The sequence below is a fragment of the Petromyzon marinus genome, chromosome 5 (genome assembly GCF_048934315.1).
Source record: "Petromyzon marinus isolate PM22_M1 ecotype Great Lakes invasive population chromosome 5, UKy_Petmar_22M1.pri1.0, whole genome shotgun sequence".
NCBI classification, from domain to species: Eukaryota; Metazoa; Chordata; class Hyperoartia; order Petromyzontiformes; family Petromyzontidae; genus Petromyzon; species Petromyzon marinus.
Genome location: NC_133671.1, coordinates 16,386,478 through 16,404,064, shown reverse-complemented (window position 1 = coordinate 16,404,064; position 17,587 = coordinate 16,386,478).

The window sequence follows — 17,587 nt, the reverse complement described above, 5'->3', positions numbered from 1 at the left end:
ACTAATGCTCTTAGCAACCATGACGTGAATTTATGACATGAGGCGTTAACTGTTTCCACACAGCGCATGAAGCTTTAGGGTATTTGTTTCTCGGATTCTTTCTGAAAGTCAGTTCTCTTTCAACAAAATGTGTTATTAAATACAAATTTTAAGCTTGGGAGCTCATGCACAGCATTTTTTTATTGAATCACAATTCTCTTTATCAATAATTTTCCTATATGCGAAGGCCAGGAGAGCTGTCATTCCTTGTGTTACCTGTTAACATATTCTTGGGTCTTTCAGTAAAGTCACGTAGATAGGTTCAAAGAAAATAACTACGACGTTTCGATTGCAAGGTCGTAGTTATGGAATATAAATTCCTGCAGTCACGAAAGCTTTAAGTCAAGATTTACCTGTTAACCTTTGAGGATGTAAATTTTGATTTAAAACTTTCGTGACTGCAGGAATTCATATTCTTTGGTTCTTTCAGTAAAGTCACATAGATAGAAAATTGATAAGAAAATAAAGTGAATAAAAATAAAATAAAAACAAAAACCACGACGTTTCGATCGCAACACCAGCGGTCGTCATCAGGTAAAGGGGGTTAGCCTCTAAAGGCAAACTGTTTATAAAGGTTTAGAGATGAGCGTAGCCCAAGTGTGTCAGCAGCATGGGCGGGGCAGCTAATGTTAATGTCGGAGAAAACTAAGCCGGCAGTGGGTCTCCACCAAAAGGGCCTCCAGGCAATCATTACACCTCGCTCCACACACCCACACTGCTGATGGTGGAGGTTGACAAGAAAACACAAATGAAGTCATGACCCAAAGTGGCTGATGACATCTTTCCAATGATTGCTGAGTTCATAACCATCCTCTCGTTGAAATTGTGTCTGTGAGGATGTATGGCCAAGTAAGATTACATATATCACACCTCTTCCTTAGGATGATTTTATGAGGTTGTGATAGTGTGACTTTGCTTTGTGGAGTTGCCTGCTGAACTGTCACATGTGAGACAGGACATGGAGAAACATATTTTCAGATCAAAAATACAGAGACAAGAAATACAACTTTTTAGAAAGGGCATCGACTGAGCAGATGGAGCAATTAAATCAGCTCGTGTGCAGGTATTTATGTGGATGATAACATTGCAGGATCATGAAACTAAATTAAAACTAAACATTTTTTTATCTTACCAGGTAAGGTCTGGCCACACATGATAGCTCAACGAAGTGGCTTATCGTGTGGACATTTATAGCAGCCAAATACTCGAAACACATGTTTCTAAATCGGAGGACCCAGAGAAAAATCCACGCGACCACAAGGAGAACACGCCAACTCCAAACATACAGGTGACAGGGCCGGGTCGAACCCACGACCTCCTGCATACCTGGCGAGATAGTTAACATATCGCCACCGTGGCACCCCAAGCCATCACCATGAGAAATGGTGATGGATGGGGATGCCTTCACCAGCAGTGAATTGATTATGGCTGATGATGATTATGAACACCATTGCACAGAAAATGTTTGTGTTAAACATATAAACAAAACATATTGGCCATATTAAATGCATAATTTTGTGATACTGCGTTGCTACGGCACACAAGCACAAATAAAAAAAAACCCAATACCTTTGCCAATAACACTGTCGCCTTCAATGGTAACATTTATAATAGGCAACGTTTTGGTAAATGGCTCTTCTTCATAGCACATAACGCGCTATTGACTACTAACGTGTTGAGTTTTTTGTACACTCATACTGCCTAACTGCGGGGGCAAGCTCATCTCAGCTGTCTGTGCATTTCTGCAGGAACAGTGGCATAAACAACTTAGACCGGCTTTCTGGTCTGCTCTGTGCGGCATAGCCCAATGCCTGTTAGGCAATGGTATTTGAGAAGTCTGGGGTAGACCGGCGTAGGCATGGTTCACGCGCTATGCTATGAACCCAGCAAAACCGAGATATATTGCTGGCCATGGATAACACCAGTGGTAAGCGATTCGCAAACTGTTTCTGGGCCCGTAATGTAGCATCCCACACTGACCAGTGTGGTCAAGTGTAGCCTACGACTGCCATTGATTGGGGAGGCTTTGTTCCAGTCGTGGATTGGACAAAGGGCTGTAAATTATATATGCTTTTGGATTACAACCCTGTACCAATTTTTTCTCAAAATTGTTCAGCACATTCTTCGAAACCCAGTTAATTCATATAAAAAAGCTGCCTCACTATGTTATTATAATTGGTATGTACAGTTAGATAAGCAAAATATATTAAATGACAATTATTAATTTGTGATTAATCAAAATCCACAAGAACATTGCAAAAGCATGACATTTTTTAAATAAATGGGCTATTTGTGTTCCTTACTAAAACATGTTAAAATATAATTATGCTTAAGTCTGGAAAGTGAGTGACTTCTTAAATATACTCAGATAAAAGCGTGACTGCACTCTGAAATTTCATGAATACTAAATCCTGAATTGTTTTAGTGATGCTTGTAATTAAATATATATTAATGCTACACTGAAAAAAAACTCCTTTGGAAAATGTAATGATAAAATACAATATTTATTTTTTTGTTAAATATTTTGAGGCAACACGACAAGAATATTAAACAGGGTACTAATATGTAACAAATACATGACATACCAAAAGCAATATTCGCTGCTAATTTTGAGCAATATTGAAATGTTATTGACCCCGATTTGTTACATATAATTAAAGCAAGAAAGATAAAAAAAATATGCCATCCTATGCCATTACATTTATATTTTTTAATCGTAATTTTACTAAACCTTTAAAAATGTAAAGTAATATTTCAGCAGGCATAGCAAAATATGTGTGTGGCTTGCCACTTGATATTTGTTCTTGAAAAGATAAACATGGATAAGTAGTTCAAATGTCTACTTGCCTTGCCACTGATGAAACTGCAGATATGTATTACTTTAATATTGGTTGCTCATTTTCAGATATATGTTACTAAACAAATATTTTACTAAACAAGATAACATATCTTCTTGGTTCTTTCGGTAAAGTCACGTAGAATGGAAATAAAATAATAATTAAACATAATAAAATAAGATTCTCACGACGTTTCGGCCACAACACAAGTAGCCTTCTTCAGGTGAATGAACAGGACTGTCCAGAAGACAGCGCTTGAGTGAACATTGCTAAGCATGGATCGCATCTTTTAAGCTGTGTGGGCGGAATTAACATATGAATTAGCATGTCGCCCAGCACCACCACCGGATCGGAGGAGGGTGGCGGCTGGGCAGACAGAAAAGGAAGGTAAAAGAGCAGCCAAGGTGCGCTGCTCTGTCCTGTGTTGCGTTGTAACTCTGCTATAAACTGGACTACTGTACAGTACAATATTATAGCTTCCAATCTAAACTACATGGTATAATATATCCATAGACAAAATTCCACCTTTGAATTATACAATGCGTTACTATACACTACCCTATACCTTAGACTATAAAGTATTAGACTTGTAACATTACACTGTCTTATGCTATCAACCTTACTATATACCACACTGCTGTATATTCACTATACAATTACGATACTATATATTGCCTTATGAATTATGTTAAACATTGCAATGTTATACTATTATACCACATGCTATAAACCATACCATTGACCGACATTGAAAGGTATTAAGAGAAGGTGCCAGCTAATGGACTGCGGTCTGAAGGTCACCGTAAAATACAATCAATTAAGAACCGAAATGGTTTATAACATCTTTCCAATGGTTACTAAGCCAGAATCCATCTTCTCGGTTGAAATTGTCTCTGTGTTTGTATATGTGGATGGCCTCATGAACGAATCTCTCATGGTAGCCGGATGGCTTGCAGAGAACCTCCGTCTTGGAGAAGTCAATGTCATGTGAGCCCACTGAATTATAACAGTGATCTGCCACGGATGAGGAGTTAGTCCTACCGTGTTTCAAGTCTGCTTTATGTTCATGGATGCGGTCTGACATATGTAGTTTGATTTCTCCAATGTAGCTGCTACCACAGAGGCAACTTAGTTTGTAAACACCCGGGTACTGTATGTCTGGAACCACATCTTTTACAGACGGAACCAGATCACGGATTTTATATACTGTGTTGAATCGGACCTGGATCTTGTGTTTGTTCAGGATTTTGGAGATCTTTTTTGTGTCCCCCGCAATGTAGGGTAAGGTGATGGTTTTGAATGGCTCCTCAAGAGGATCCTTCTTCATGACTGGGGTGATGGCTTTGCGGATTGTGTAGTCGGAGTAACCATTAGCCTTGAGAGCTTGGTGTACATGCTTGAGTTCACTGGCAATGTGTTCCTGGTCGGAAATGCATTGGGCTCTATGGTATAGAGTCTTGATGAGGGAGTTCTTCTGGGATGGATGGTGGTGGGAACCAAGAAGATGAATCCCTGTAGTCACGAAAGCTTTAAATCGAAATGATAAAATATGTTAAGATATCTGTTGTAACTTTCCCTCAGAACGTTTAGCTCTACTATTATCTATGGTCAGAGGCGAATGTTGTTGTATTAAAGTTGATAATATAGACTATATCAATAACACGACTTGTCCTCTACATATAAGCATCTCAACAGAATATGAGGCAACAAATCAGCACTATAAATATTGTTTTATTACACGTAACATGTAACAGGAAAAGAATACGGCTATGCACATAAAATGCGAATTAATAGCGTATAAGTCAGCCAAACATATTTCACAATCTAATCACAATTACCTCAACTATTCCAAATTTAAAGCAGATTAATTAAAACTTGGAAGCAAATCAATGAGTACGATAATTCACGAGTGCCGAATTTCATTAAAACCTTTCAACACTGAAGCTTGTGATAGCTTTCAAAACTCCAAACATCCACGCCATAGCTCAGGTATAGCACTCGGTTATTATATTGTTTCGTGTGTTGAAGAAATGTTCATTGATTTGATTTGGGATGGAATTCTTGCGCTATGAACCTGCTTCCCAAGTTTAATTTCCAGTCCTGGCCGAATATTAGTGGTGAGTGACATCTGAACCAACCCACGCTCACTAGCATGATGGAGTATGATCGAACAATCTCCAATGACCGACTTGGCATTGGGAGGGCTTCATCTAGAAGTGGATTAACAAAGTGATGGGGGAATGTTTGGGATTGAGATTATTCCTTTTTTGTACAAGAATCAAAGTCAAAATGTATCCCTTTCAATTAGCGATCATTGTCATTGGCAACCCTAAGTCAGTGACGGATTGTCCACGTTCCCATGGTGGGTGCTAGTTTCTCAAATCGACAATTACTGCTGACTTCTGATAAAGTAGTGGTGAGATGTGAAATACCTCGCCTGGTATACAGAAGGTCGTGGGTTAGATCCCGACCCTGGCGCCTGTATATTTGGAGTTTGCACGTTCTCCCTCCACATTTAGAATAATGTGTTTAGAGTATTTGGCTACTATAAATGAATCATTTGGCAGGACCCCGGGGTCCCGCAAAAATCAGGTCAATAATTATTATTTTTCAGTCCGCCCACTCGTGATCCCGAGAGCAACGCGCCGCCCGCTCAGACTCGCGCCAACAAGCGCCAGCAGGCGGCGATCAACACGATGGGCGCCACCCCACCGGCCAAACGCAAGCCCGGGTGTCGGCCGCAGTCGCGCGCGGTGACAACGCCCTCCGGTCAGCCGTCGATCCTCGGCTTCTTTGCCAAGGCGAGCCCACCCCCGCAGTGAATTGAATGTGTTTATGTAATTTTTCAACTTTTTACGAAACTAAGTGCCCCGAGTAGCTCTCGACGAGGCCAATCGATTGACACTAGTTTTGTTGTCGGTAAGGCAAGACTCGTGTCGCTACGTGGTTTTTTCCACCCTGGGGCAGTGATGGGACCCCGGGGTCCCGCCAATTGCTTCAAATGTCCACGTGATAAGCCACTTCATTGAGCTATCATTTGTGACCAGGTCGCTTCTGAAAAAAGCTATATAGCTGAGTGGGCCTTACCTGGTAAAATTTTAAAAATTGTTGGGGTGAAACCTCGACTGGAATTTTGAGTTATGTGCTTTAAAGAAAGTGAAAAAGTGACTTTACCCAAAGAACCAAAGAGTATAACAAAGATACACAAATAATATTGTTTTAATGATAAAGGCTGCTGACTTACATCTCCAACTTATATGTGCACCCATACACAAGATGGAATCTGTGCAGGGCCTCTTATTTCTGCGCACGCACACACGTTATCGCCTTCTCTCATTCACAAAGCACATTTTCCATTCAGCTCAGCCAAGCCAGTGCGGATTTTCTCTTCGTTCTCAATATGTGCCCCCTCTTCTACATTACAAATCAGCACGCTCTGTGATTAATCCTCATCCTACTGGTAATCTTTTTTAAACACTCATCTCTCTGGCTCCTGCTAACATTTCTCTTTGCTTTTGTTCCCCTCACTCTGTTAATCCTCCTCCTGCCTCTCCCGCATTCCTGCTGCCCAATGTGAGCATATTGTCCCCTTCCCCCCAAAAAATTAAATCCTCGTTAAATCCCTTCTATTAAATGTCCTGACTGCCGGTACGCTTCTCTAACACGCTTATATGGACCGTGATGTATTTAAATTGGTCAGTCTTGCACAGTCCACGTACATGTTACAGCGCTTTTGTCCATCAATCCCTTGCTGAACGAGGGTTTCTCTACAGCCGGGTGGGGGTCATGAAACTTATTTTGACTGTAATCCATCAACGTTGGGTCTGTGCGGGTTGATAAAGGTGGAGAGCATAGATGTTTGAGCATAGAGGTTACAGGACAATAGTTTATTTTTGTCCACACTGCTCTCTGCTGACGATGTAGCCCTGCAGCAGCCTGCAACACCTGTTTAATGCATGGTGGTCACCCATCCATGCACTTTTCAGGCTCAGCCCTGCTAAGCTTTCCAGATCTCACAAGATTGGACACATATCAGGTTATTTGGTTAAGGCTCCATAGGTTATAATGGCCTGGAATTTATTTGATTATTTAAAAAAATCTTCATCAATTCCCTATCTACAAAGTAGTTTTCCCAATACAACTGCAGTAAATCCCTGCCAGATTTGATCATTGATTAATTTAAATAACATCATTTTTTTTAGTTTCAATGAAGTAATGATATTTCTCATTTCATCTGACGCATTGCCAGTTGGATACACATTCCTGGTTTCCCTTGTATGTAAACAAAACGTACCCATTAGGAAAACAAAGAAGCCTGGTGTTAGTAGAACATTTGACATTTTGCAGAAATTCCACCAAATAGTTTCCCAAACATGAATACAAGAACATGAGCCCCAAATATTGTCATGACCATCGTGTAAGTAGTGTACGTAGTTCTGCACTTCTGAGTTCTATGTATGTATGTTGAACTTCTTTCGCACCATATGCAGCCAACCGTGCTAATCAGAGGTACAGTAGTGCATACCATTAGTGAATATGGAATGATGTAAAGAACTAACCTGCACCAATTCAATTTAACATTGAAAGGACATGGCAAAAACTGAAAGTTTGTTCAAAAACCTATCTGTGAGGACCTTTGAGCAATATCCCCTTTTATTTTTTTGGTCTTGACACTCAGAACTGCTTTTTGTGTTTAGTTTTTTGTGCCCCCATACCTCCAGTGCACGTGGTTGGCTATGTTTTAGTGCAAAAGAAGTTCTACATACATACATACAATCGATGTGTAGTGTCAACGATTCAGAGACATAGTTTCTAGAAGGCACCTTCTTTATTAACAACTTCCACGGTCTCGTCCACACACTCTCCGCAGTTACTTAGCCGAGCCTGTACACAACCCTACCCATCAAACACTGACGGCGCTGACTGAGATAGCCAACAACTTCCAGCAGCGTAACATCTAGCGGAGACGGCAGCGACGATGGTGACGAGGCGACAGCAACGACGAGACAAGTCCACTCCCAGAACCGGCAGCCTTGAGCCCCCGCTGTCGGCTCCTTTTATGCTACCAGCGGGGCCTGGCTCCACCCCGACCGCGCCTTCCTTCTCGAACCCGCTAGCATGCTCCAGGGGCCTCCAGATGGGGTCCTCTGTGACCCTTACCCTAGTTCCTCCACTCTGCCAACATACCCGTGGTCACGCTCACCGGCGTGTGTACTGTCTGTCCGCCACAGCTGCCGCTGCTGTCCACCAGCCAGCGCTGTTACACTACATATGTGTTGTGTCCTATACCTAACCACACGGAGACGTCGGCTGGAGACAACACGTTTATTATAACAATTGTTTATACCTTGCTAAACACTACTCTGTTAACACGGAGAGGTACGACCCCTTCCACTTGATAGTTTAAGGGAGAGACAGCATCCCGCCTCGCGTACCCTACCCACTCCGGGCTACGCACACCCCGGTCCCTTGCGACGGCGGAAGGCTGGACCGACCGACCCACCCAGGGTCCGGGACTCGCCCTGGACCGCTTCAACCCCGGCTTAGCAAGAGCGCGGCGAGGGTCCCAGGGGGTCTGAGCGACCTCGGCTCCGTTACAACCCGTGTTGCACGAGAGCCACGGTTGAGGGTCCCCGGGTCGCTTGGTCCAGTCTCCAGATCTTTAGATGTCTTCAAGCTTGAGTTGGTGGATACTGCCTCGATTGTCCCGAGGGCTGCCCTTTTATCCCAGGTCGGGGTCACCCCTCCCCTAATGACCGCTCCCCTAGAACCTTCTGGAAGGTCTAATATTAAGGGATCTTAGGAAGTGGTGGGGGGGTCTCCCTCAACCCCCAGGGGTGTCAACCTCTGGTCACGGGGGGGGGGGGGGAGGCTCTTATCTTAAGGTGTCTTAGGAAGTGGTGGGGGGGGGTCCCCCTCAGCCCCCACCCCTGTCGGCCCATAAGCATGGTGGCAGGTCAGCTGCCCACAGCACCTTATTACGGCGCAACATCTGTATGAATCTTTCTGACAATGTAATGTCAAGAATGCCTCTGTGCTTCTTGGCACAATTTAACTTTTTAATTCTATATTTTGCTAATGTCTATGTTTGTGAATCATTTGTCCATAACAGGTAGCATTCACTGATTAAACACTTGCTTCTGGAGGCCACATTGCTATGTTTACTTTTCATTATCAAGTTTCAGCAGTCCAAAAGTTCTCCACCCTGCTTCGGGCCCGCCCCTGTATTTTATCGTTTTGTTTCCGGTGAGATTCTATCAGTGGGGCTTTCCTGGACAAAATAACAGATATGGTGATACCATTCTCATCACCTCTATCTTATCGCTCAGATCTAACCAAAGCCTGTGGTCCAAAGTTAGATTCCCATCCACAGTTAAGACCTGAACCAGTCCAGGCCTCCAGCCTCCACCACTTACCAACCGACACTCACCAAAATGCTAAAGTACCAAATTAGTGAAGTATGGTCAAATAATCCCCCCCCCCCCCATGACTGACGCAGTGCTATCTGCAACACAGAAATAAACAGACCTGTTGCAGGATTCAACAATTTATACTTATTTTATATTACAAATATTAAATTTAAATAGCTCTTTCTTCACGTTGGCGTATACAAATGGGCTGGATATAATCACTAATATAATGAGCCAAGAATGTATGTGTGTAGTGCGCGTGACGTCACTCCACATCAACCAGCCCCCCTCATTTATAATCATGAACAGGTGGGGTCCTCCACATGGACCCCCGTCATTAATAATCATGAATGGGTGATGTCACTTCACATGGAGCACCCCCGTCTCATTAATAATCATGAACAGGTGACGTCCTCCAAATGGACACCCCCTCATTAATCATCATGAGTTGGTGACGTCACTCCACATGGGGGGAGGGCGAGGCACCTCCTCCCCCCTCCTCAGCGTCAACTCACAACCCTCACTACAAAAGCAGAACCCTCACATCACGTGATCTCCGGGACGCTGTTGAGACATCAAAGTAAAAAGGACGTCATGATGAACAAGGGATTATAACCTTTAAATTAAATAAGTCTGTGTCACCGCGGCCTTACAAATTGTACAAATGGATGCAATGAGTATCACGTCGCGGTCTGCTTTTCGCTTGCAAGTTTCAGATTTACTGCAATGCACTCGTCCTTGGACGGGCTATAGGCTAGTAATGATAATTGTAAAGGAATTCATATCAGGCTGTGACCCCAGTAAAATTTAAGCACAAGGCTTCTTGCTAATAATTGCACAACTTATATACTGATTTAGCAAGAAAAACTCAACACATTCATCAATAACGCTGCTTTGAAGAAAAAAACACATACACATAATATGGGACGTTTCAGGCAATTTCTGTTTGTCGTAGCACATGGGCTATTTTCCAAAGCATCTCCGATTATATATTTTTAATTTTAAAGCGCTGCTATTGATGACCGTGTTGAGTTTATTATTTGCGCTTGTACATCACTGCCAATGCAGTACAGCATTACCAAATAATTACATAATCTCAGGTGTTCCTTTCTTGACCCAAATGCAGTGGCTTTGACATTCAATCCAATGACCAAACAATTTCATTATCATTTGACTTTCATTATATGGATTCCACCCCCCCACCTACCAAAACTCTTTTTTACTAGATCACCAAAAAACAAATGGCAACTGCTGCACACTGACATGCAATCATCAGTGGTGACATACAGTAATGTTTTTTTTTTCATAAACAATGTCAAAAGCCATTGATTCCATAATTATTGGATTGAAATCATTATAAGTTTGACCCCTTCTGTCAATCTACTCCCCATGCTGTGTCAGTCAGAGAGCTGATTGACCATATTTTACCACGCTGCTCAGTGCAGGGGGTGGGTTAAGGGGGCCCCAAGGACCGGTTCAGATATCATTCACCACCAATGTTAACCGTGGCCTGGAATAGAACTCAGGTTTACTGGGGTTTATATATCGCCGGGGGCTCTAACCACTGCCCCACCATTCCACAACAACGGTTATTTATTGGATTGATCGTGCATCCTCTTCTTTTCTCCAGCTGTATTGCTAGGACCACCTTCAAGGCCACAGATTTTTTATTTCATTGGCAGGACACTTTTGGGTATTTGAAACTCGTTCTTTGTCTGCACATTGTGGCGTCTGATCAATATCAATTCAGAGTTTGATGCTACTTCACATATCCTGACCATAATTACATTAATCGTGGCCATTTTACCATGAATACCCGCGTCCTTTGCCCTTTAATCGCAAGGTTACATCTCGAACTGGAGTTACCAGTTTTGTGTCTAAACAAGGCACGGTATTGATCAAGGTTTTGTGACCAATTACACTCTGCGGCAATACCACTGCTTAAGTATACTCTATAAATATCAGCAGAAAGTGGATCAACGTGTCCCCTTGTCCGTGATGAGCTGTCGTGCATGTACGCCTTGAGTGAAGAAAGCCTGGATTCTCCTTGAAGACAATCAAAGCCTAATCCATTATGTCCTGCCATCGTGTGTCACTCTTGTGAGTGGATGCCTTGACCTTGTAAGCAATGCTGTTTTGTCATTGATTTTGTTAACCTTATGGCAATAGCATGGGATGCCATTGGTTTAAGGACAATTTATACAAAGAAAGGTAGTAATAATCATGGTAATATTGGCACACACTTTTAAAGTCAACATTATAGATTTCAAAGCTTTACATGTAAATGTGAGTGCTACATTGATATTTACAAATCTCTCGAAGCATATTAATCAAGACAAAAAAAATGTGCCCCAATTGTCTGAGCGAAGTATATTTACTTTTGTAATTTGAAAAGAATGTACGTACATTTGAAAGGAATATACGTAAAAAATTTGCAGCTCTTACATGTGAAATAGCTTTTTCATATTTACGTATTGACTTATCTGTCTATTGAGTAGAATAGCATTTATTAAACGTCTCTAATATACCTATATATTTACTGTGAACCCGATTTTAGGTAAAATTTAATATTACATTTAAATCTTGATTTGAAGCTTTCGTGACTGCAGGAATCCACTCTTTGGTTCTTTCGGTAAAGTCACGTAGATAGAAAATTAATAGATCACGACGTTTCGATCGCAATACAAGCAACTGTCATCAGGTAAAACAAACACAGCAGGAGAACTGTTGACGTAGGAGAAAGAGCTGCTGCAACAAAAGGTTATACTGTATAGGCTTTTGGTGGGCCCAACCCAAGGGTAAGTGGGCGGAGCTAGAGAAGGAATTTATAGGTAAATGTAAATGTAAGAGATTAGCATGTCAATGTGAGACGGCTCCAGCAACCGGGGGTTGTGCCAATGAGAAGATTAGCATGTCAATATCAGAGAGCCGGGCAATAGGAACAAAAAACCCGCAAGAGCAAGAGATACACATGGAGAGAGAGACACACAGAGAGAGAGACACACACAGAGGGACATCCACATAAAGAGAGACGCACAAAGACACACACAGAGACACACACAGAGAGACAACCATAGAGAGACACATAAAGAGACACACACACATAGTGAGACACACACAGAGACACACAGAGAAAGAGAGAGACACGTAGAGAGAGACCCAGACAGAAAGAGACACACATACGGAGATACACAGAGACACAACACAGAAACACAGAGAGAGAGAGAGAGACACACACAGAGAAACAACCCCCACACAGAGAGAGAGACACCTACACACAGAGAGACACACACAGAGAGAGAGAGAGAGGCACACACACACAGACAACCACAGAGAGAGAGACAAACACATTGAGAGACACACACAGAGACAACCACAGACAGAGAGACACACACAGAGAGACACACATAGAGAGACACAAGCACATTGAGACACACACACACAGACATACCCCCAGAGAGACACACAGAGAGAGAGACACACACAGAGACACAACACAGAGAGACACACGGAGAGAGAGAGACACACATAGGGAGACAACCCCCACACAGAGAGAGACACACACATGCAGAGAGACACAGAGAGATACACACATAGAGACACATACAGAGAGAGATATATACATACACATAGAGAGACAAACAGAGAGACACAAACACAGAGACATACACAGAAACATCACAGCCAGTTTTAGTCTGCTAAGAAAACGAGAGCTCCTGCCACATCGAGGGAAAGGGGCAAGGGTAGCTGTGTTAGTGAGACCGTTAATGTAAGGACATTTGAATCGATTGGCGGTAGCCCGGGTCACTGCAAAATATTGGTGGGCCGGGCATAGTTTAAGGTTTTTTTCTGGGAGCATCGCTGGTACTACCCTTTCCTGCCGGAGGGCGACGCTGGGAGCGATGATCACGACGATGTTGATCCCGCCAGCACGACCATGACCGCCGGCCGTACCAAGACAGCGCCTGGTGCGCCATTGCCTCCAAGTGGTCTCGCTCCCAAAGACAAGGGTGGCCGCCCCCGTAAGAAGCAGAACGTGCTGGGGAATGACCAGACCAGTAGCCTGATGTACTTTCAAAACAAGCAATAAACAGCTGTTGCCACGCACAAATCCCCAGCAGCCCCCCTTTTTTATGGGTGTTTTGCGTGTTTTTTATTTCCATATTTGGCGTGCGTATCGGGCTCGGTGACATCTCCCGTCTTCATAGGCCTTCTGGTTTCGGAGTTATGGAGGTTTTGGCGGTTTTGGCATCCCTGGGTCACGATGGTGACCCGGGTCACCGCGAATCGATTCATTTAACCTGGTGATGTACTCAGAGAGTTGGAAATAACAGCTGAAATGGGCAGGTAGGATGGAAACATCACAGTCAGTTACGACTTTACTTGGTTAATAACGTCCTTCCAATGATTGCTCAGTTTGTATCCATCTTCTCAGTTGAAGTTGTGTCTGTGTTTATATATCTGGATGGCTTCATGAACAAATCTCTGATGATAGCCGGTGGGTTTGCAGAGTACCTTTGTCTTGGAAAAATATTTTTCGTGTGAGCCCACGGCATTAAAAGAATGATCAGCAATGGCAGAGGTATTGGCCCTACCTTGTTTCAGATATGCCTTGTGTTCGCGAACATGGTCCGAGACATGTCGTTTCGTTTCCCCAATGTACTGTAATTGCTGCCGCATCCACAACTTAGTTTGTAGACACCAGGGAATTGCATGTCAGGAATCACATCCTTTACAAATGGGATCAAATCATGGATTTTAACTACTGTGTTGAAACAAACCTGGATCTTGTGTTTGTTTAAGATTTTGGAAATATTTTTGGTAACCCCTGCTATGTATGGCAAGGTGATGGTTCTGCTTGGGTCCTCAGATGGTTGACAGCTTTGCGGATTGTACGGTCAGAATATCCATTCATCCTGAGGGCTTGGTGTACGTGCTCCAACTCACTGGCTAGGTGGTGCTGGTTGGAGATGCAATGGGCCCTAAGGTGTAGTGTTTTGATGAGGGAATTATTCTGGTCTGGATGGTGGTGGGAGTCAGGCTTTAAATAGGCATCTGTGTGGGTGGCTTTCTTGTAGACGGAATATCCCAACAAGCCATCAGGTCTCTTCTCGATCAAAACATCGAGGAATAGTAACTTGCCATCCTTACATTTACATTTACATACAAATTCCTTCTCTAGCTCTGCCCACATACCCTTGGGTTGGGCCCACCAAAAGCCTATATAACCTCTTGTTGCAGCAGCTCCTATGTCAGTAGTTCTCCTGCTGTGTTGGTTTCACCTGATGATGGTTGCTTGTTTTGCGATCGAAACGTCGTGATCTATTAATTTTCTATCTACATGACTTTACCGAAAGAACCAAAGAGTATTTACATTTCAGTTATATTATTATTTTCATAATTGAATTCCCAAATTTACCAGTGACAGGATAACTCCAATAATACTTCTAATGGTACAATATAAAATCCCTATCTAAAACAGTTGTCAAAACCAAATGTCTCCTTCCATACATAATTAAAGGTATGTTTTAGTCAATCAGCCTATGGAATTTCCAGACTGATATTATTCGGCAGTATTTGATCTAAGCAAGCAAACTCTGGACTGATTTAAACCTTCTAAGTCTAATCAACAGTCAGACTGGTCACATAACTGTTTTGAGGTTTCCGGATGTTATAAGCATGAGCACTCCAATCTAAACTACGTGGTCCTGTACAATTCTAAAAATAATCTTGCATACAAACTAATTATATTTCTGCAGAGCATTGTGTTACTCTTTTCTGTCTCCGTATGTAGATAGATTTTCGTTTGTCGGCCTATTGAGTGGGTCAGTGTTGGTCGAGGGGTCATACAAGGGTGCATTCTTTCTCCTGCAATGTTTGGAATGCATGGGGAAGTGGCCATTACAGTAATCCAGTCTGAAGCAGGTGCAACTATATCAGATTTGCCGCTCACACAATCCGAAGATAAATTGCATAGACTGTTGAATATTGTCAAGCAATAGTGAGAAGATAGGCTTGATACGTAACAATAAAAAACGATAGCTGTAAGCAGGGCAAAGCTTACCCAGAAATATATAATCAAAATGCACGGACAAAATGTGGTGTAAGTGACTGTGCTCATATATCCTGGAAGTAAAGTGTCCAGCGACGCATGATGTGATGGAGACATAGAGATCAGGATAGCTATTGAAAAATACAATTCTTGAAAATGAAGCATCTACTGACAAACAGGGAGATAATTATGGAGACCAGGGTGAGTGAGGATGGTGAAACGTAATATCTGGTCTACATTGCTATATGACTGTTCAGTATTGACAATTTAACACGTAGGTTTTCGCGACCAATATTATTAATAATAAAGGTTTTTGGGTTAGATCGCGTAAGTATAAATGTGTCGTAACCCTCCACCACCCGACACAGCCATAACTGTTGACTTGACTTCTTCCGGCCCATTGTGTTAGTGTTGCCGGTAAAAACTAAATGCCCTTAAATGCGAAGGAGGCTGATTGATTGTGAATTAATCATTATCATGTGAAGTGCCTTACTTAACCCTTTTAAGACTAAACTTTGAAATTACTTTGAACAACAAAGCATGGATGTTAGCACCATCACTCCCCCCTATAAACGTTAAGCACGGACAGCTACATATTTTTGTCATCAACAATTTGCACAAATACTGTCTTCACTTTATTGGGAGTTAACATATATTTGATGACGTATCCCATTTGTTATTTTAATCGATATAATAATTAATAGTTTATGATTATATTTATAACAAATATATACATTTCAATAGCTCTCCGATGCATTGTATGGTTGTACTGCGTATTGCTCGGCATGATGTCCAATGTTTCACTCAACATACTGGGAACTTCTTTAGGAATTTAACTTCCTGAAGTGTCCCTGAATTAAGTACCTAGAAGAGGATGCTGCCCACAGCACATGGAGCGAAACGTCAGACATTGTGCGCAACAGCACACGGTACAAGCTACAAACTCATCGGACCGCTTGACAGCACAACTGCAAACATCTATGCGGTGTAGCATACATTTCCGATTCAGAAAATATTTTTACTTTCAACTTTGGGGGAGGTTTTACACGTAAAAATATATTCAACGCAGTGATTATGGAAAGCATGCCTCTATTTTTTAGCTCGTTTTAATACATAAGTTATTCCCTGTCCTAGAAGTCACAAAGTGTTTCATAATGGATGGAGCAAAAACAAAATGCAGCTGTTATCAGTATGGACAGAACAATTAATCATCCTCACTCCGACCCATAAATCAGTTCCAACAAAAGATACTGCACCGCTCATGATTGCTTTGATTTATGTTGGCTTTACAATATTGCACGAGGTTGTGCCAAAAATAAACACGGAAGCACTTTAAACTGAGCCGAACATGCAGCATGGTGTACAGCACAAGTTATTTACTAACACCAAAAAAATATTTTTGTTGTTGTTGTAAAAGTACAAAGTTAGTGGTACGTCCCTTCAAGAGCTTGCTCATGTTATTGCTTGCGGAAAGGCCCCCCCACTCGAGGTAGCTCCGGAGATCCCCTCGAGTGGGATATTTTGGTCTTACTCTATCACTCTGTACAGACGTTTAGGAAGAGTACCCAGACTTGACCATACCACATGCAACGTGATGATGAACTAACTGGTGAACCAATTCTAATTATTTTGCTGGGTGGATGGATGCAGGGGGATTTAATAAACTTGTCCATTGTTTAAAATGCCTCACTGGGAGTTCAATAACGTTGACACCTCTGGAATTCCAAGTCCAGAGTAACAATCATTTCACCTGCGCATTACTTTTGGGGTGAGGAAATGATAATTCATGTTACTGTCATAAAACATTGCGTCTGATAAAATATTTTATAAAATAAACATACATTCATAAACATACTGTACATACGTAGATGTCTCATATGTTTCGTAATGTACTTAGAAAATGTTGCACTTTTCCTTGAGTTGTGAATGCCAGTTCAATGAAATTTCAGCTTCGGTAAATATGAAGATATTTGGCATGCTGTGACTGACTACACTGTGGAAAAAACTCAACACATGACATTTGGTGTATCAGCTAATGGAGGCGATTGCAGCTCTCAGAATAAAAAACATTTATTTAATTTGTATGCGAAGAGCACCCTTTGTAGGGTTAAGATTATATCCATGTATGTGCATGCCAATATTACTTCTTTCAAATGTTTGCAAAATATCTTCTTAAGTCACTGACAAAGTCTTGTGGAGCGCATACCTCCTTCTCTGATTTAAATTTTATTCTCTTGTTGAAATATCAG